This window comes from Scyliorhinus torazame, chromosome 15, assembly GCF_047496885.1.
Source record: "Scyliorhinus torazame isolate Kashiwa2021f chromosome 15, sScyTor2.1, whole genome shotgun sequence".
In the NCBI taxonomy this organism is placed as follows: domain Eukaryota; kingdom Metazoa; phylum Chordata; class Chondrichthyes; order Carcharhiniformes; family Scyliorhinidae; genus Scyliorhinus; species Scyliorhinus torazame.
Window position 1 is genome coordinate 51,591,690 of NC_092721.1, and position 21,681 is coordinate 51,613,370.

Below are 21,681 nucleotides of genomic sequence, written 5' to 3' on the forward strand. Positions count from 1 at the left end.
TGACTGGTAGCGATTTAACCTGAGGATCACCACACCTCAGGCGAGAGGCAAGGTTGAGAAGGCCATGAATAATCTCAGTCAGTACAGGAATTGAACCCATGCTGTTGGCCTTGCTCGACATCACAAACCAGCTGTCCAGCCAACTGAATTGCGAATTGCTATACATGGTTATATGATTGCATTACATAGGAAATTAAAGAAGTATGTAACAAGGGTGCTATAGTAATTCAAAATGGTTTTCCTCCCTGATGTGTCGCAGTGTCTATAAGTTCAGCCTTCAGCTCAATGGCAATGAGCCTAAATTCCCATAGCCACAAACACTTACTACAGACATGTTTTCCCTGGATCACAATGGTATCAGGAGTTCCGACATGCTGCAGCCTTTTCTATCATATCTCCTTAAAACAGACCTCTTATTCCCCTCCCACTACCTCCCACGCCCCCAGTCTGTTACCAGTGAAAAGTCCAGCAGACTTGTCGTTGTGCAAGCCAAGCGGTGGCTATGCAATCAAATAGCAAAGAGAGAAATCTGGCTATCGAACCAGAATAGTCTTTTACCGTATCATTGTGCCAGAACTCCCAGCTACCATTAGAAAGGGATGGCACATTGGAATTACAAGATTTTAATGCACACTTACTTGAAAACTGTACTGAAAAATTTGATGGCTCGAACTGCTTGGAGGCTGCATTGGAAGAGTCCCTGTAGGCCTCAGCATTGTCCACCAGTCTCAGATTCAGGGAGGCCACGTTCCTTTTTTACTGCACTAGCTTCCATAAAGCAGGTAGGTTTAAAGAGCCCAGCGAAATTGGCAGATTAGGGAGAATGAAAATGTCCAAGGTCAGGATGGGATTTGGGTGGGCAAGTGTGGGGGGTGTCAGAGATCAGGGGTGTTGGTCAGAGGTCGAAAGTGGAGAGTTGGAGGTCGGGTTGGGTCTTAAGTCGCCATGGGAGGTTGAAAGTCAAGCATCCGGATAGGGTGGGGAGTTGGAGGTCAGGAGTGGGGTGGGTCAGGAGTGGGGTGGGTCAGAGGTCAGGGTGGGGGGGTTGAAGATCAAGGGTAGGTTGGAGCAGCGTGGTGCAGGATGTAGGGGTTGGATCAGGTTGGATCAGAGGGATTGGCTTGAGGAGAGGGGGCCTGATCGGATTGGAGGAATCGGGGCAGTTCGGGGATGTTGGGTAGGTTGGGGAGGGTCAGTTCAGAGGTTCCAGCTAGCTTGGGGGTGGTCAGGCAGCGAAGGGGTGGGGTGGGGTATAGGCATCCAGTTTGGTCGTGGGGGTGGCTTGGGATCTGTTCCAACCACTTCCAGAAAGCCCAGAAATCCTGGAGCAACTTAATAGGAGTGAATGCACCTGAATAATGGACATGGGGAAAGAGTGGGGCAGAGATTGTGATGTTCTTTGATTGCTGAATGAGGATGGTTTTGAAGTCCAGTGTCTCACAAGAACATTGAGCGATGTATTGAACAAAGCTAATTTATTTACACAACTAAATAGATTTGACTTGCTTGCTAAAATATAAAAGATTACAGGTTGATTCAACTATGATTCTAACTACAGAGCTCCTGATAACATGACTATTCTGTATCTCATAGAACATAGAAAACAGTGCAGAAGGAGGCCATTCGGCCCATTGAGTCAGCACCAATCCACTTCCACCCTATCCCTGGAACCCAATAACCCCTCCTATCCTTTTTGGTCACTAAGGGCAATTTATCCTGGCCAATCCACCTAACCTGCATGTCTTTGGACTGTGGGAGGAAACTGGAGCACCCGGAGGAAACCCACGCAGACAAGGGGAGAACGTGCAGACTCCGCACAGACAGTGACCCAGCGGGGAATCAAACCTGGGACCCTGGCACTGTGAAGCCACAGTGCTATCCACTTGTGCTACCGCCTGACAATCTTCTCCCCGAATCTTGATTCGTATCATGTGATCCACATGTATGCGCTTGATCGCCATCTAGTGGTTGGATGTCATTACAGTAAATTGTTAACCCGTCATTATTATTATAATACACATATTGTCACAGAGATCAAGAAAATCAACACCAGACAATTGCAATTCAAATTAATATTACGACACCCTGGGCTGACGAGGAGTCAATTCCAGTCCCACAGGGCCCAGAGTCCTATAATTTGTATAAAAATACCCATGATCTTTGGTCCTTGGCTGCCCAATAATTACAGTCACCAGGTTTGTAAGTTGAAACACAATTGCTGTTTATTTATAACAGAAATAAGGTTGAAATATGCAGTAATTACAATGGAATAATGGCAAGTTAACCTACTACCCTCTTTTTCTATCCCACCCTTTACCCACACATACACAAGACAAACACAGATGGTGCAAATGGGTAACAAAATAATAAGGATTAAGGTAAAAAGAATAAAAGCCCATGCTTTTAATGTTGAATTCTTTGCCCCAGGCTGTCCTACCAGCACGATGATTGATCGAAGTCACCGATGTACAGTTAAATAATAAATAATCTTTATTGTCACAAGGAGGCTTACACTGCAATGAAGTTACAGTGAAAGTCCCCTGGCACCACATTCCGCTGCCTGTTCACGTACACAGAGGGAGAATTCAGAATGTCCAATTCACCCAACAGCATGTCTTTCGGGACTTGTGGGAGAAAACCGGAACACCCGGAGGAAACCCACACAGGCACAGGGAGAACGTGCAGACTCCGCATAGACAGTGACCCAAGCCAGGAATCGAAGCTGGGACCCTGGAGCTGTGAAGTATTGGTGATGGTCTTCTTGCAGAAACATTCATGCAGTACTTACAGGCAGTAGGATTTCTTCTGGAGAAACACTTTCGTCTTCATTAAACTGGGCCTTCAACTCAAAGGTGTACTTTTGAGTCCACTTGATTTGATTTGATTTATTGTCATGTGTACCGAGGTGCAGTGAAAAGTATTGTTTTGTGTACAGTCTAGAGAAATCGTTCCATACATGAAAAAACATAGGACTGTCTCTTAAGACTCTTTGTCTTACATCAAACACAGCTTACAGTTTCAATGTCAGTCATTTGCAGTTTCAACAAAATGACATCTCGGCTTACTGGATTATCCTGACAAGACTAATAACCAAACTCTGCAACCTTGGACTTGACCCCTCCCTGTGCAGCTGGATCCTTGACTTCCTCACTAACAGACCGCAATCTGTCAGGATAGGAAACAGCACCTCCTCTACAATAGTCCTCAACACCGGGGCCCTGCAAGGATGTGTGCTCAGTCCTCTACTGTACTCCCTATACACACATGAACTGTGTGGCAAGATTCAACTCCAATTCAATCTATAAGTTTGCAGATGATATGACTCTGGTGGATCGTATCTCGAACAACGACGAATCAGATTACAAAAGGGAGATAAATCACTTGGTTGCATGGTGTACCGAAAACAACCTCTCTCTAAATGTTGGAAAGACCAAGGAACTGATCATCAACTTCAGGAAGCGTAGTGCGAAACCACCATTCCCCCCCCCGCCCTCCCTGAAGTAGAGGTGGTCGATAGCTTTAAGTTCCTGGGCGTCATCATCACCAACAGTCTTCCTGGTCCACTCACATTGATGCAACAGTCAAGAAAGCTCAACAACGTCTCTACTTCCTACGGAAGCTAAAGAAATTTGGCATGTCTACATCGACTCTCACAAACTTCTACAGATGTGCCATAGAGAGCATTCTATCCGGCTGCATCACACCTTGGTATGGCAACTGCTTGGCCTAAGATCGCAAGAAACTGCAGAGTGTGTGAATTCAGCCCAACGCATCACACAAGCTTGCCACCCCCACATTGATTCTGTATACACCTCCCGCTGCCTCAGGAAGGCAGACAGCATTATCAGAGACCCGTCCCACCCAGGCTTTGCCATCTTCCAGACCCTTTCATCAGGCAGAAGATGCAGAAATCTGAAGACCGCACATCCAGACATAGGAACAGCTTCTTCCCCACAGCTACTAGACTCCTCAACAACTCTGCGTCGGACTGATCTGTTCCCTGTAAGAACACTATCCACGATGCCCTATGCTGCTCTTGTTTGGCCCTTGTTCCGCACTAACCAATCACTATTTGTTGACGTAACATTTGTCAATGTAGTCTGTCGATTATTCTTTTGTCGACTATGTACGTACTGTGTACGTTTCCTTGGCCGCAGAAAAATACTTTTCACTGTACTTCAGTACATGTGACAGTAAATATAAATCAATCAATCAATCAAATCAACTGGAGAGAGAGAAGAGCTCTTACACTGGATTTTTTAAAGTGTGAATTCATCAGATTTTTGAGAGAGAATTAGAGTTCCTTCAACTGGACTTTTGATTCAAAAGCACCTCAGAGGAAAAATATCGAATCACAGCCTGGTACCGGGCAGAATCACAGCCTTCTGGGCCATTCATTGGCCACCAGCCAAGTCAATCATAGTGGGTCATCACTGATCTTCCCAGCTTGAATGAAGGCAAAGGCAAAGTCTGCATCAAAGGCACAGGTCCATTAACCATCCATGGATAAAAATTGTAATAGCAAACAAAAAAGAAAGGGAAAATAAGGGAACAAACAGTTTAAACATGAGGATCCTTACAGTATGAGCTTATTTTCACCACAGCAAGTGATTGAAGTTGTAAATGTCAGGGCTGTGAGAACCTGAACTTTCGCCAGGATTCCAGTGGGAGTCTGACGGAACTCCGGGAAAAATGTGCGAAGGGCTGAAAATGGCCTTTCAAGTCATTTCACTGGGACTTCCAAAATCTGCCCCCCCCCCCCCAGTTTTACAGCAGGAAACCAATCAAATTAATTATAGTTTCAGCAACAATTCAAGCATTTAAACAAAAGGACTGGGTAGAATATTAAAGGTTCCGAGACTAGATTCCTGCAAAGCCTGAGGAACTGAGATCAGTGCTGAAGTTACATAACTGATCAGCCAACCTGCCAGTAAAATGCTCAAGTTATGGAAATCTGGGTGAAAAATACATCAGGTACACGGTGTGAGGTGTCACAGTCCCAGAATGAACATCAGAAACTGCGACAGCCTTTTAAAAGTATAATGACAAAAGAGTATTTCAAAACATCTAGGTCAGGATTTCCATTTATCCTGGTTAGAGGGACTGGATTTACTGGATGCTTGAAGTGCTGTGTTCCATTCTCAACTTTGACAGAGCACCATCATTCATAAAGAGAATCCTCTAATATCTCTCACAGCTATGGCATATTTATCTTTGTTTTTTTTTTAAGTATCCAATTTCTTTTCCAATTAAGGGGCAATTTAGCATGGCCAATCCACCTTACAAGGCACATCATTGGGTTGTGGGGTTGAAATGCATTCAGTCATGGGGAGAATGTGCAAACTCCACATGGACAGTTACCTGGGACTGGGAACAAACCCGAGTCCTCGGTGCCGTGAGGCAGCAGTGCTAACCACTGCGCCACCATGCCGCCCCTGCTATGGCATATTTATTACCTGAGGACTCAATTAGTATGCAGAAACAAAACCCTTATCAATTAAACTATGATTGCATCTCACTTGTATCATTTAACATTTTCAAATCTTACCAAGGGCAGCACGGTGGCGCAGTGGTTAGCACTGGGACTACGGTGCTGAGGACGTGGGTTCGAATTACAGCCCTGGGCCACTGTCCGTGTAGAGTTTGCACATTGTCCCATGTCTGCGTGGGTTTCACCCCCACAACCCAAAAAGATGTGCTGGTTAGGTGGATTGGCCATGCTAATTTAAAAAAAAATTTTGAGTATCCAATTCATTTTTTCCAATTAAGGGGCAGCTTAGTGTGACCAATTCACCTACTCTGCACATCTTTGGGTTGTGGGAGTGAAACCCACCCAAACACGGGGAAAATCTACAAACTCCACACGGACAGTGACCCAGAGTCGGGATCGAACCTGGGACTTCAGCGCCATGAGGCAGCAATGCTAACCATTGCGCCACCGTGCTGCCCCACACTAAATTGCCCCTTTATTGGAAAAAAAATAATTGGGTACTCTAAAATTTTAAAAAACAAAAAAATGTTCTAAATCTTACCGTTGAGCCATATGAACAGTGCCGTTGAAATTGTGATCGCTTTTCAAATAGAAATTTAATACCGTGACTACATTCAAAGATTTACACAGTCCAAATGAGCTGTTACCTCACCTTTATTTTGCATTTTTAAAAGAAATCTAATTAGCAAAGGGCAGACAATAAAATAGTGGAGCTACGCTTCAGGTTTTTGCTATCTTTTGGTTCCTGTTATTGTACTAAATTATTTAATTGGGCCTCACTAATTGTGTGCAGACAGAGAACAACCCATAACCCATTGAGAGAACCCCTACAAAGTAATGTAGTATCAAATTCAGTTCCCATCTAAAGTGCTTGGCTCTAATAAGCCATTACAGTGGCCGACGAATAATGAAAATGTGCTTTGAGCAAAGTGGTGGTCGTAGGGACATTATGTTCTGCAATAAAAACCCTATTCATGAGGAACAATGGAAGCGTGGTGAGGCGGTGGCTGTATATGGATGGGAGATAAATCAAAATGAATAAGAGAGTTGCAGAAGAAAAAAACTCTGAATCCCACTAATTACAAAGTAAGTACTTCAAACGTTGAAGCATTTCTCAGCAATTGCACCTCACTGGTGCCAAAAAAATTAACTTCATCCGCATAGGCGTAATGTTGCTGTGGATGGAATTGAAGGATTAGTTGAAGAGATCACAGCATCAGCTTTAAATATGTTAGTTGCTTAACAATAACATGTTGAATAAATGCTTTACTGCTCGTGATAAACATATTCTGCTTTTCACTTGATAGAACTGTACTTTGGCATTAGCTCCGATATCTCCCTGTGAAAATGTGAACAAAATGCCTCTGAAATCCACTGTCTCACTAAATACGATCAGTGCATTGAAAATACAGCACCTAATTTCACGTTAGACCATCAGAATATTTTTAATGCTTCCTTTACCTTGAAAAGCAGTGCTTGTACAAGCAGATAATAACTGAGGTAATCCAGCAAATGCTTAGATGGAAGCCTAAGTAAAAATTGCTATTTTTATAGAATTAACCTTGTAGTGCAGCAGACAGACTTGCTCAATTTCATTTTCCCCTGACCCTTCTCCATTTTGAAGCAATATAATGATCAATGGATCTTGGCCAAAATGTTGCCAGCAAGAGTGAAATCCAGGCATCAGGATGAAATGTCTGTCCATAGCCAGCGCTGGTGGGCAACGTGCCCTCGGAGGGCAGGCATCACGGTAGCACAGTGGTTAGCATTGTTGCTTTACAGTGCCAGGGTTCAGGTTCAATTCCCGGCTTGGGTCACTTTCTGTATGGAGTCTGCACTTTCTCCCCATGTTTGCATGGGTTTCCTCCCACAAGTCCCGAAAGACGTGCTGTTCGGTGAATTCTCCCTCTGTGTACCCGAATATGGCCAAAATATGGCGACTGGGGGTTTCTCACAGTGGCTTCATTGTGGTGTTAATGTGAGCCTACTTGTGACAATAAAGATTATTATTATTTTATCGACGGTGGCCAATTAAGAGTCTGCCACTGGGACAGCTGTCCAATTAAGGACAGTGATCTGCCGCTCCAAGCTGTTGGCCCAGTCAGAGAGCGACAGCTCAGCAGTTTCACCAATCGAGTGGCACTGCTGAGGCTGCAAGGGAAAGGAAATGGTGCCTTCATGTTGGGGTGTTCTCACAGACAAGTGTAACATTTTATTTCTGTGCCAGAGCCAGACAGGCAGGTCCTAGTGATCATAAAAGTAGCCCCTCCAGAGTAACCGCCAGCATCACAGCCTTGGTGGCAGCAATTGTCATTGTTTGGTCCCTCTCTGAGCCAAAGAACAGTCAGAAATAAAGGCCTCCACCACCTCCACCCTCTCCCCGACCCTCCATGAAATGCCGGTGGGGGGGGGGGGGGGGGGGAGCCACTTCAATGAATCAGGTTCCTTATACAGCAGGAGGCGTTGCTCCAATAAAGGTATCCAGGGTGATAAAATTACCATCAAAAGCTGACTAATTGGATTCATTGGCCCCCACTTCCAACCTTGTTTTCAGCCACCATTTTCCACCCCTCCCGCTCCTAGACCTTTTCAAAAGGTTGGGAAAATCCCAGCCATACAGTCACTTCTCACTCAGCCAAAGATGTGGCACCTGGAGACACACTTCCAGAGGATTTTCCTGATCATTTGCTGTAACTTCGATGGAAGGACAACCTTTCACTGATATCTCAGTGGGCAGCATGATAGCACAGTGGTTAGCACAATTGCTTCACAGCTCCAGGGTCCCAGGTTCGATTCCCGACTTGGGTCACTGTCTTTACGGAGTTTGCACGTTCTCCCCGTGTGTGCGTGGGTTTCCTCCGGGTGCTTCGGTTTCCTCCCACAGTCCAAAGGATGTGCAGGTTAGGTGGATTGGTCATTATAAATTTCCCTTAGTGTCCAAAAAGGTTAAGTGGGATTACTGGGTTACGGGGATAGGGTGGAGGTGTGGGTTTGGGTAAGGTGCTCTTTCCAAGGGCCGTGCAGACTCGATGGGCTGAATGGCCTCCTTCTGCACTGTAAATTCTATGATTCTCTGATCTCCGTGCTTTCTATATCTCGTTTGTCAAAGTTGTGGAAGGTCAGTGGTAGACGTCCAACCTCCAGAGATTCATGCTCAAGTGTCCAAAACTGCCCTTGGTGTTGGGTGGGGTTACTGGGTTATGGGGATAGAATGGAGGTGTTGACCTTGGGTAGGGTGCTCTTTCCAGGTGCCGGTGCAGATTCGATGCGCCGAATGGCCTCCTTCTGCACTGCATATTCTATGATAATCTATGATTCTGCTCTTGAGTACAGTGTGGGATGAGCAAGAATGAGCAGCAGAGTTAAGCAATGCAACATTTCCGCTTGTATCATATAAAACAAAAGGAGGGATTAATGGAAACTAGGCAACAATCGCAGCATCAACAGGGACGTCTGGATTTTGCGGTAAATAGTAATGATTCCATTTGCCATCCTTGCTCCTCTAGAAACTGAGAGCAACGCCGGGAGTCAACAGCTGTGCAGTTAAATGCGTACATCCAGAAGTTGTTGAACATGATGCTGCACTTCCACAAAGGGTATTATAATGCATTATCAATCAATTAGAAATCACTGAACTGTTTCATTTTACATTGTTAGTTTCACTGTAAAACTCTTTAAAAAGTTTCACCTTCATGAATGAGATTTAACTGGGATTTGTAAGGCCATATTAAGCTCATAATTACTCTTGGAAAACCTCTCTGGCCATGAAAAACTAATCTTATATTTGTAGAATGCCATTATGAATTTTTAAAATCCACATGGTTTTAGAAAAAGGAAACACTTGCACTTAGATATTGGACTGGATTCTCCGCTGGCGGGATTCTCTGTTGTGCCTGCAGCGCACCCACGCCTGGGGATTGCCCGACGATGGGAAACCCCATTGGCCGTCTGCGGGACGGAGAATCCTGCCCATTGTCTTTCATCCCTCTGAAGTATAGAATCGAACCTCGGACCCTGGAGCTGTGAAGCAACTGTGCTAACCACTGTGCTACCGTGTCACCCAAGTATGTCAACCCAAGGATCCCGTAGCGAACGTGGAACGAGACGAAGGGCATGCCGATTGCAGCGGCGAATGGAACCATCTGGCAGACGAACAAGGAATGAGCGGGGAGACACCTGCCGAAGAACCACAGCGGTTGCAGACCAGCCACCCTCCGGAAGATGGATGCGGAAGTTGTCATCCGGCGCCAGAGCAGGGAGATCAGTCGCCCGAGCGTCATGCGCCGCCTTGTGTTGTGCACGAGACTGTTGCATCCGCTGAAGGACCGGAACGTGGTCGAGGTCTGGGACGTGAATGGACGGCACCGTGGTCCGGAGGGTGCGACCCATGAGCAGCTGGGCCGGCGATAGGCCCGTGGAGAGTGGGGCCGAACGATAGGCTAGCAAGGCGAGGTAGAAGTCGGATCCTGCATCGGCAGCCTTGCAGAGGAGCCGTTTGACGATGTGGACACCCTTTTCCGCTTTGCCATTGGATTGGGGGTGCAGGGGACTGGATGTCACATGCACAAAGTTGTACCTGCTGACAAAGTTGGACCATTCCTGGCTCGCGAAGCAGGGGCCATTGTCCGACATCACAGTGAGTGGGATGCCGTGACGAGCAAAGGTCTCCTTGCAGGCACGGATGACCGCCGATGATGTGATGTCGTGCAGGCGTATGACCTCCGGGTAGTTCGAAAAATAGTCTAGAATCAGAACATAGTCCCTGCCGAGCACATGGAACAGGTCAACGCCTACCTTAGACCAAGGGGACGTGACCAACTCATGGGGCTGTAGGGTCTCACGTGGTTGGGCCGGCTGGAACCGCTGACAGTTGAGCACTGTGTTGGCGATGTCCTCATTGATGCCGGGCTAGTACGCAGCCTCTCGGGCCCTCCGTCGGCACTTCTCCACACCAAGATGACCCTCGTGTAGCTGTTCCAAAGCGAGCTGGCGCATGTCGTGCGGGATCACGATGCGGTCCAGCTTCAGGAGGACACCATCGACTACTGCCAGATCGACTCTGATATTGCAGAACTGCGGGCATTGGCCCTTGAGCCACCCGTCCGTCATGTGGCGCATGACACTCTGTCGTATGGGGTCAGCCGCAGTGTCGCGGCGAATGTGGATAAGGCGTTCATCCGTGGCCGGCAGATTGGAGGCCGTGAAGGCCACATGGGCGTCAACCTGGCAGACAAACCCCTCTGGGTCACACGGGGTGTTGACTGCCCTGGACAGAGCGTCGACTATGATCAGGTCCTTGCCCTGGATGTATAGGAGCTGGAAATCGTACCGCCGGAGTTTAAGCAGAATGCGCTGGAGGCGAGGGGTCATATCATTCAGGTCTTTTTGTATAATGTTGACCAGCGGGCGATGGTCGGTCTCGACAGTGAATTAGGGGAGGCTGTACACGTAATCATGAAATTTGTCGACCCCAGTCAACAGGGCCAGGCACTCCTTTTCAATCTGCGTGTAGCGCTGTTCCGTGGGGGTCATGACACGTGACGCATATGCAACGGGTGCCCATGATGAGGCCTCATCGTGTTGCAGGACCACCGCCCCAATGCCGGATTGGCTGGCATCCGTTGAAATTTTTGTTTCCTTCGTGGGATCAAAAAATGCCAATACTGAGGCCGTGGTAAGCTTGGTCTTAAGCTCCTCCCATTTGCGCTCATGGGTGGGAAGCCATTGGAAGTCTGTCGTCTTCCTGACCAGGTTCCGGAGGCGAGGTTGGGGATGAACTTCCCCAGGAAGTTGACCATGCCCCAAAATCGGAGAACCGCCTTCTTATCCGCTGGCTTCTGCATGGCCGTGATGGCTGCCACCTTGTCCGCATCCTGCCGCACACCCAACCGGGAGATGTGGTCCCCGAGGAACTTGAGTTCCGTCTGGCCGAAGGAACATTTGGCTCTGTTGAGGCGAAGGCCTTGGTCCTGTATTCGTTTGAAAACGCGCTGGAGTCAACTGATATGCTCCTGCGGGGTGGTGGACCAAATGATGATATCGTCAACATAGACGCGCACACCCTCAATGCCCTCCATCATTTGTTCCATGATCCGGTGGAATACTTCTGATGCCGATATAATCCCAAACGGCATCCTGTTGTAGCAGTATCTGCCAAACGGGGTATTAAAGGTACACAGCTTTCTGCTGGACCTGTCTAGTTGAATTTGCCAGAATCCTTTCGAGCCGTCAAGTTTGGTGAAGATGTTGGTCCGAGCCATCTCGCACGTGATCTCCTCGCGCTTGGGGATAGGGTAATGCTCCCTCATTATGTTGCGATTCAGATCCTTTGGGTCAATGCAGATCAGGAGCTCGCCGGAAGGCTTCTTTACGGACACCATGGAACTGACCCAGTCGGTTGGTTCCGTCACTCTGGAGAGCACTCCTTGGTCCTGGAGGTCCTGCAGCAGCTGCTTGAGGCGGTCCTTGAAAGGTGCTGGGACTCTGCGAGGTGCATGAACCACAGGCGTGGCGTCTTGTTTGAGCAGGAATTTGTAAGTGTATGGAAGCGTGCCCATGCCTTCGGAAACGTTGCGGTGCTGATCGATGATGGCATTGAGTTGCGCCCTGAAGTCCGCATCCTGGAAGGCAGACGTGTCCTCTGGAGAGAGAGAGTGTACTTGTTGAATGAGGTTTCGGAGTTTTCACGCCTGTGCGCCTAGCAGAGAATCCTTCGAGGAGCCCACGATCTCGAAGGGAAGGATGGCTTTTCGCGGGTTGTGCATCACTTCGAGTTGGCATGAACCGGTAGCAGGAATGACGTTGCCATTGTAGTCCACTAGTTGGCAGGTCGACTGAAGAATGGTTGATTTAATCCCAAGGGTCTGAAAGTCTGACCACGCTAGGAGATTAGCGGAAGCACCAGTGTCCAGGCAGAATCGTATTTGGGATCGGTTGACCATCAGGGTGGCACACCACTCGTCGTCTGGATCAATGCTGTACACTGACAGCGGCTGGTGGTTTTGATTCGGGGACAGCCTGTCCTTTGTTATAACAGCGACTCGAAAAGACTCCCTCGGGTCCTCGGTGTCACTGATCTGCAGGAAGTCGGAATCGGACTCGGTGAACGTGGGTTGAATTACCCGAATGTTCCTGCGAGGCTGGCTGAAGCGATGCGAATTGGCAGGCTGAGCTGCTCGACAGCAGGCAGCATAGTGGCCAAGTCTGCCACATTGTAGGCATTGTTGCAATTTTGCAGGACATTGCCGCTTTAAGTGGGCAGAGCCACAGTTGCCATACGTCGTGACGTCAGTACGCTCGTTGCTCCACCGCGCATGCGCGGTGTGGTCCTGCGTGGTGCGTGCCTGCGCATGATGTTCCTCCACGTCACCATCCCCTCGTTTGGCGCGGGAGGCCACGAAAAGCGCGCAAAATGGCCGCCCTCATCCAGGCTGCAGCCTTGGAGGTGTACAATTGTTTGGACCTGTTCCGCCTCGTGGGGACCTTGCCGCGCCGTTTCAGCCGCCTGTATGTGGGAGTACCAGCTGGTGGCATTTTCATGCAGGACACAGGTCTCGATGGCAGTCGCTAGGGTGAGTTGCTTAATTTTGAGGAGCTGCTGCTGCAGGGGGTCCGACAGAACACCAAATACGATCTGATCGCGTATCATGGAGTCGGAGGTGGGCCCGTAGCCGCAAGGATGCGGAGGTGTGTTAAAAAGGATTGGAAAGGCTCATCCTTACCCTGCAAGCGCTGCTGGAACAGGTACCTTTCGAAGCTTTCATTGACCTCTCTGCTGAAGTGGGTATCGAATTTGAGGAGAACCATCTTGTACTTTGTCATCTGCGAATGTGAGGGAGTTGAAGATGTGGATGACGTGTTGCCCGGCCATGGAGCAATCTTCCTGGTGTCCGAAGCGTTCTCCCTGACCGTGGCTTCGAGGAAGAGCTGGGAACGCTGTTTAAAAATCTTCCAATTGACCCCGAGATTGCCGGCGATGCGGAGCGGCGGCGGCGGGTTGATGTCCTCCATACTTCAGGATGCCGGAATGCTGATTAGTTGCAGGTGGGTCTCATGTCGTCTTTTAAAATCTTTCCTACTTCAAGACTGTGAAGAAAACAACTTTACAACTCTGTTTCGATAAAACTAACTTCGTCTTTGTTGACCAAAGTCTGCATGCAGTATGGCTACAGTTTGAAGAGAGAGAGAGCTGTTAAAGCAAACCTGCTAATTCTTCCTCAAGCTCGCAAAGACATGGAGAAAACGTTCAATATTTATACAAAAGCTGTATCATTTTACAAAAACAGACCTTGTTCAAAAATGTCAATACAGTCATAACTTCTGACCAAACATGTTGTCATGGAAAGACCCTGACTCGGCTTATTTGCAGTATTTTGTCTTTAGAGGGCTTAAGACGTGGTCCTATTTTGCTTTTACCTCTGCCCTCATGATGCCTTGACGCAGATGGACCTAGGTCATGAGGAGGTTGTGTTATTAGGACATTCCTAGATCGTGGCTTTGTTATCAGGTTTTACTAAGGTCAGGCACTATTTTCCCTCTTCTGGCCTTGTATGATACGATTATGTGGATTCTTAGCTTTGTCTAGTTTGTCAGGGTCTGGTCTTGGCACTAGCTGACACAGCTTTCTTATACATGGTTACATAAGTTGGCTATTTTTCCCATCATGCTATTGCTGAGTTTGTACACTTTCACACTCAGAAGTGCTAGTATGCAACCACTCCTTGTTCCATGATGTGTTGGGTGTTCTGGATCACAAACAGGTCTCCAACACTGGAAGTGGTGCAACTCTATTTTATTATAAGGTTAACTATATTAACATACTTGCACTGTGGATAAATGCAATACCAGCTTTAACTGTTGACACTTGCCTAGTCCTAACCAGGTGATGCACTCAGCACATGGTGAATGTCTGTGTTGCAGGCTGTGAGCTCTGTTCTCCGAGCTGGCTGCTACTGGAATGAGCAGGAACTCTCCTGTCCCCTGTCTTTATAGTGTGTGTGCTCTCACTGGTGATTAGCTGCGGTGTTGTGTATGCTGATTTGTCCCACTGCATGTCCATCAGTGTGTGTGTGTGTGTTATATACTGGTGTATATTATGACAGGGACCTCAATGGGGAAATATACAAGTGAGCATTAATTAGTATGCATACTAAAATTCTGTGAAGGATGGGCGGCCTGCCAGACATCCTCCTGTCATTATCAAGGAGCATGGAGGAGTCCAACTTCAAGTTTGCAAAGGGCATCGCATGGAGCTTGCTCTCCCTGCAGGCTCTGCTCCATCTCCATGTCATATTGCAGACCCAGAGGCACTGCAACCCCTGCCCCATTGCAGCCTTTGTGTGGGCAAATCTCCTACTCCTTGCCCTCACTGTAAGAATGCAGCAACACAGCCATATCAAGGGACTCAACCCCCAAGCCCCCAAAACACTCCCAGAGACTCTCCAACAATAGAAATTCTAAAAAGGTACTTTACCTTCACCCCGAAGGAACATCAGTCCTTTTCAGGGTGACTTGTAAATTTGTTTTCTGGACCTTAATGGTCCAAATGAGTTGCATCAGCTGGCTGGGTCAGCTGAAATGGGGGCAGAGTGTTTCTCACAGCCTCTGGCACAAACTGGGGGCCTGGCCCAGGATCCTCCTCAAGGGGGCAGCTGCATTGGAGGTGGCAATAAAATTTACAATCTATGTATTGCTTTTGTGGAAAAGGGATTCACTGCTACTTTGATGTTCAATCAATATAAACAAAAACATCACAAAAGTAAATATATTTAAAGGAAAATAATTTTCTGCAGAGAGCAGCGGGATTTCTTGGGCGTCAGGTTTGATCTATTTATTAACAAAAATATTTTCCACAAAGGTAGCACCAATGTCCACGTTGTTTTCTGCAATTTGGTTGCTACTTTCCAGGAGTATATTAGATCCGAGTTGTTGGAGAGATCTACCAGCCAGAAGGAGGGTGAAAACCGGGCATATCAAAGCAAACCTAACAGGAAGCAGGAAACTGGCAAACCTGTTCGGAAAAGAAAAGGCCCTTTAAAACTATATTATAAACAAACTATACCATGCAGTAGCAAACACATTTCTGATGGAAATGTATTCAATACAGTGGAGCACGATTTCACAACAAGGGGAATTAATGTAGCAATGTTATAAAAATACATTGTAGTCTCAACCACAACAATGACCAAAAAGAAAAATTTAAAACCAGCTGTCACGAGCTACAAACAGGCGATCTGTTGAACAATAGGAGTGCAGAAACTCAGATTAACAGTACAACAAAAGGAAAACTGACAAAGAGAAATGGTGATCAAAGTATCTCCACAACAAAAGAACCAACTACAAAGAAATACTGCAACAGTGAAGAGATTAATACCAAGGCCATAAAGAGGAACCACCCCCTCCCCACCCCCGCCTTGGAGAGAAACCATCAACAGACAATATCCACGTCTGTCAATCAAGAGATTAACTCAGAACTCCCAGGAATTTGTGTTACGTAATGGGAAACATACAATTGTGTTTGCCAAAGCTGCCGTTTTAAAATTTTCAGCAGCTGAGGGCGGTCCACGAATGCAGTCCAAAACAAAGTAAATACTATAGTGAATGCAATAAAAACTTCAAAATGGAAAATCATCTGTACATCTGCATGAGAATTAATAAATACAATAGATCCTCTTAATAAACATCTGATATAAATACCTATATTTGCTTTTGGGACTTGTGGGGGGAAAGCAGACCACCCGGAGAAAACCCACACAGACACAAGGAGAACGTGCAGACAGTGGCCCAAGCTGGGAATCGAACGCAGGTCCCTGGTTCTGTGAAACCACATTGCTAACCACTCCGTACTGTGCCGCCCTATACAAGTGAAGCTGCCCACAGGGAATACAGGGTGGGATCTTCTTGGTCCCACAAAGACAAGTTTGGAGAATCATAGAAATGTTAAGTACAGAAGGAGGCCATTCAGCCCATCTTGCCCATGCCAGCCCGAGGACACCCAGGTGCCCTTTCTAACCCCACCTTCCTGCACCCGGTCCATAGCCATGTAGCTTACAGCACTTAAGGTGCAGATCCAGGTACTTTTTAAAAGAGTTTAGGGATCTGCCTCCACCACCAACTCGGGCAGCGAATTCCAGACTCCCGCTACCCTCTGCGTAAAAATATTCTTCCTCATGTTCCCTCTACACTTTTGGCCACTTGTCTTGAATCTATGTCCCCTGGTTCTAGAGGTTCTTAACTTTTGTCAGGTTAGTGCCACGATGCGTAGGCAGATTCAAAGTGGTACCAGCTACCTGCCCAGCTGTGACAGGTGGCCAATGAACATAATTAAAAGTGATGACTTGGGGGAAAATTAGTGACTGGATATCCCTAGCATTCTGAGACAGACACCCCTCTCCCCCCACCTCCCTTCTTCCCCGATAAGGCCCGAGCACCAACATCTAGAGATCCTGTGTGTCTACTTTTGGCTTTGGGGATTCCGAATTGGGCTTCCGATCTCACGAAGACTATTTCCACTGCAATAACATTGCCCTGCTTCGCCTCACCTCAGTTCACTGGCTGCTGAAACCCTCATCCGTGCCTTTGTTTCTCTAGATTTGACTATTCCAATCCACTCCTGGCTGGTTTCCCACATTCTATCCTCTGAAAACATGAGGTAATCCAAAATTCTGCTGCTCATGTCTTTAACTCGCACCAGGTCTATCACCCCTGTGTTTGCTGACCTACATTGGCAACGTCGTGATATTAATATTCTAATGCTTGTTTTCAAATCCTTCTGTCACCTTGAACCACTCTATTGCTATAATTTTATCCAGCTCCACACACCTTGCTATCTGTGCTCCTCTAATTCTAGCCTCTAGCGCATTCCCAGTTATAGTTGCTCTAACGTTGGTGGCTGTGACCTTACTTGCCTGGACCCCAAGCTTTGGGTTTCCCTTCATCCACCTCTCCCCCTCACTCTCCGCCTTTAAAATACCTCTTAAAACCTATGGCCACCTGGCCTAATATTTCCTCCTGTGGCTCAGTTTCATATTTTGCTTTATACTATTCCTGTGAAGCAACTTGAGATGTTTCATTATGTCAAATGCCCTATATAAATATAAGTTGTTGTACTTTAACCGCTACCACTGCATGAGGGGTGAACTGATAGAGGTCTACAAGATTATGAGGGGCATGGATAGAATGGATGGGCAGATACTCTTTCCCAGGATGGAGGGGTCAGTCACCAGGGGATCATAGGTTTAAGGTCTGTGGGGCAACGTTTAAAGGAGATGTGCGAGGCAGGTGTTTTACACAGAGGGTGGTGAGTGCCTGGAATGTGTTGCCAGGGGAGGTTGTGGAAACAGATACATTAACAGCGTTCAAAAGACATCTTGACAAACACATGGATAAGGATGGGTATCGAGGGATATGGCACAAGGAAGTGCTGAGGGTTTTGGCCAAGGTTGGTATCAAGCCTCCAGGCTTGGAGGGCCGAAGGGCCTGTTCCTGTGCTGTATTGTTCTTTGTTCTTTGTATATGGTGCAATGTTTTTTTTGTATTTTAAAAATAAATTTAGAGTATAAGAACATAAGAACTAGGAGCAGGAGTAGGCCATCTGGCCCCTCGAGCCTGCTCCGCCATTCAATGAGATCATGGCTGATCTTTTGTGGACTCAGCTCCACTTTCCGGCCCGAACACCATAACCCTTAATCCCTTAATTCTTCAAAAAACTATTTATCTTTATCTTAAAAACATTTAATGAAGGAGCCTCTACTGCTTCACTGGGCAAGGAATTCCATAGATTCACAACCCTTTGGGTGAAGAAGTTCCTCCTAAACTCAGTCCTAAATCTACTTCCCCTTATTTTGAGGCTATGCCCCCGAGTTCTGCTTTCACCCGCCAGTGGAAACAACCTGCCCGCATCTATCCTATCGATTCCCTTCATAATCTTATATGTTTCTATAAGATCCCCCCTCATCGTTCTAAATTCCAACGAGTACAGTCCCAGTCTACTCAACCTCTCCTCGTAATCCAACCCCTTCAGCTCTGGGATTAACCTAGTGAATCTCCTCTGCACACCCTCCAGTGCCAGTACGTCCTTTCTCAAGTAAGGAGACCAAAACTGAACACAATACTCCAGGTGTGGCCTCACTAATACCTTATACAATTGCAGCATAACCTCCCTAGTCTTAAACTCCATCCCTCTAGCAATGAAGGACAAAATTCCATTTGCCTTCTTAATCACCTGTTGCACCTGAAAACCAACTTTCTGCGACTCATGCACGAGCACACCCAGGTCTCTCTGCACAGCAGCATGTTTTAATATTTTATCATTTAAATAATAATCCCTTTTGCCGTTATTCTTACCAAAATGGATAACCTCACATTTGTCAACATTGTATTCCATCTGCCACCCTAGCCCATTCACTTAGCCTGTCCAAATCCCTCTGCAGGCTTCCAGTATCCTCTGCACTTTTTGCTTTACCACTTATCTTAGTGTCGTCTGCAAACTTGGACACATTGCCCTTGGTCCCCAACTCCAAATCATCTATGTAAATTGTGAACAGTTGTGGGCCCAACACTGATCCCTGAGGGACACCACTAGCTACTGATTGCCAACCAGAGAAACACCCATTAATCCCCACTCTTTGCTTTCTATTAATTAACCAATCCTCTATCCATGCTCCTACTTTCCCCTTAATGCCATGCATCTTTATCTTATGCAACAACCTTTTGTGTGGCACCTTGTCAAAGGCTTTCTGGAAATCCAGATATACCACATCCATTGGCTCCCCGTTATCTACCGCACTGTTAATGTCCTCAAAAAATTCCACTAAATTAGTTAGGCACGACCTGCCCTTTATGAACCCATGCTGCGTCTGTCCAATGGGACAATTTCCACCCAGATGCCTCGCTATTTCTTCCTTGATGATAGATTCCAGCATCTTCCCTACTACCGAAGTTAAGCTCACTGGCCTATAATTACCCACTTTCTGCCTACCTACTTTTTTAAACAGTGGTGTCACGTTTGCTAATTTCCAATCCGCCGGGACCACCCCAGAGTCTAGTGAATTTTGGTAAATTATCACTAGTGCATTTGCAATTTCCCTAGCCATCTCTTTTAGCACTCTGGGATGCATTCCATCAGGGCCAGGCGATTTGTCTACCTTTAGCCCCATTAGCTTGCCCATCACTACCTCCTTGGTGATATCAATCCTCTCAAGGTCCTCACCTGTCATAGCCTCATTTCCATCAGTCACTGGCATGTTATTTGTGTCTTCCACTGTGAAGACCGACCCAAAAAACCTGTTCAGTTCCTCAGCCATTTCCTCATCTCCCATTATTAAATCTCCCTTCTCATCCTCTAAAGGACCAATATTTACCTTAGCCTCTCTTTTTTGTTTTATGTTTTTGTAGAAACTTTTACTATCTGTTTTTATATTCTGAGCAAGTTTACTCTCATAATCTATCTTACTCTTCTTTATAGCTTTTTTAGTAGCTTTCTGTTGCCCCCTAAAGATTTCCCAGTCCTCTAGTCTCCCACTGATCTTTGCTACTTTGTATGTTTTTTCCTTCAATTTGATACTCTCCCTTATTTCCTTAGATATCCACGGTCGATTGTCCCTCTTTTTACCGTCCTTCCTTTTTGTTGGTAGAAACCTTTGCTGGGCACTGTGAAAAATCACTTGGAAGGTTCTCCACCGTTCCTCAACTGTTTCCCCATAAAGTCTTTGCTCCCAGTCTACCTTAGCTAGTTCTTCTCTCATCCCATTGTAATCTCCTTTGTTTAAGCACAAAACACTAGTGCTTGATTTTACCTTCTCACCCTCCATCTGTATTTTAAATTCCACCATATTGTGATCGCTCCTTCCGAGAGGATCCCTAACTATGAGATCCTGAATCAATCCTGTCTCATTACACAGGACCAGATCTAGGAACAAAGAACAAAGAAATGTACAGCACAGGAACAGGCCCTTCGGCCCTCCAAGCCCGTGCCGACCATACTGCCCGACTAAACTACAATCTTCTACACTTCCTGGGTCCGTATCCTTCTATTCCCATCCTATTCATATATTTGTCAAGATGCCCCTTAAATGTCCCTATCGTCCCTGCCTCCACTACCTCCTCCGGTAGTGAGTTCCAGGCACCCACTACCCTCTGCGTAAAAAACTTGCCTCGTACATCTACTCTAAACTTTGCCCCTCTCACCTTAAACCTATGCCCCCAAGTAATTGACCCCTCTACCCTGGGGAAAAGCCTCTGACTATCCACTCTGTCTATGCCCCTCATAATTTTGTATACCTCTATCAGGTCGCTCCTCATAGCTTATGCCCTCCATACCAGGCAACATTCTGGTAAATCTCTTCTGCACCCTCTCTAAAGCCTCCACATCCTTCTGGTAGTGTGGCGACCAGAATTGAACACTATACTCCAAGTGTGGCCTAACTAAGGTTCTATACAGCTGCAACATGACTTGCCAATTCTTATACTCAATGCCCCGGCCAATGAAGGCAAGCATGCCGTATGCCTTCTTGACTACCTTCTCCACCTGTGTAGCCCCTTTCAGTGATCTGTGGACCTGTACTCCTAGATCTCTTTGACTTTCAATACTCTTGAGGGTTCTACCATTCACTGTATATTCCCTACCTGCATTAGCCCTTCCAAAATGCATTACCTCACATTTGTCCAGGTTAAACTCCATCTGCCATCTCTCCGCCCAAGTCTCCAGACAATCTAAATCCTGCTGTATCCTCAGACAGTCCTCATCGCTATCCGCAATTCCACCAACCTTTGTGTCGTCTGCAAACTTACTAATCAGACCAGTTACATTTTCCTCCAAATCATTTATATATACTACAAAGAGCAAAGGTCCCAGCACTGATCCCTGTGGAACCGCTGATCCCTGAAGGACCGCTTGTTCCCTCGTAGGTTCCATTACATACTGTTCGAGGAAACTATCGCGGATACATTCTATAAACTCCTCCTCAAGGCTGCCTTGACCGACCTGGTTAAACCAATCAACATGTAGATTAAAATCCCCCATGATAACTGCTGTACCATTTCTACATGCATCTGTTATTTCTTTGTTTATTGCCTGCCCCACCATAATGTTACTATTTGGTGGCCTATAGATTACTCCTATCAGTGACTTTTTCGCCTTACTATTCCTGATTTCCACCCAAATGGATTCAACCTTATCCTCCATAGCATCG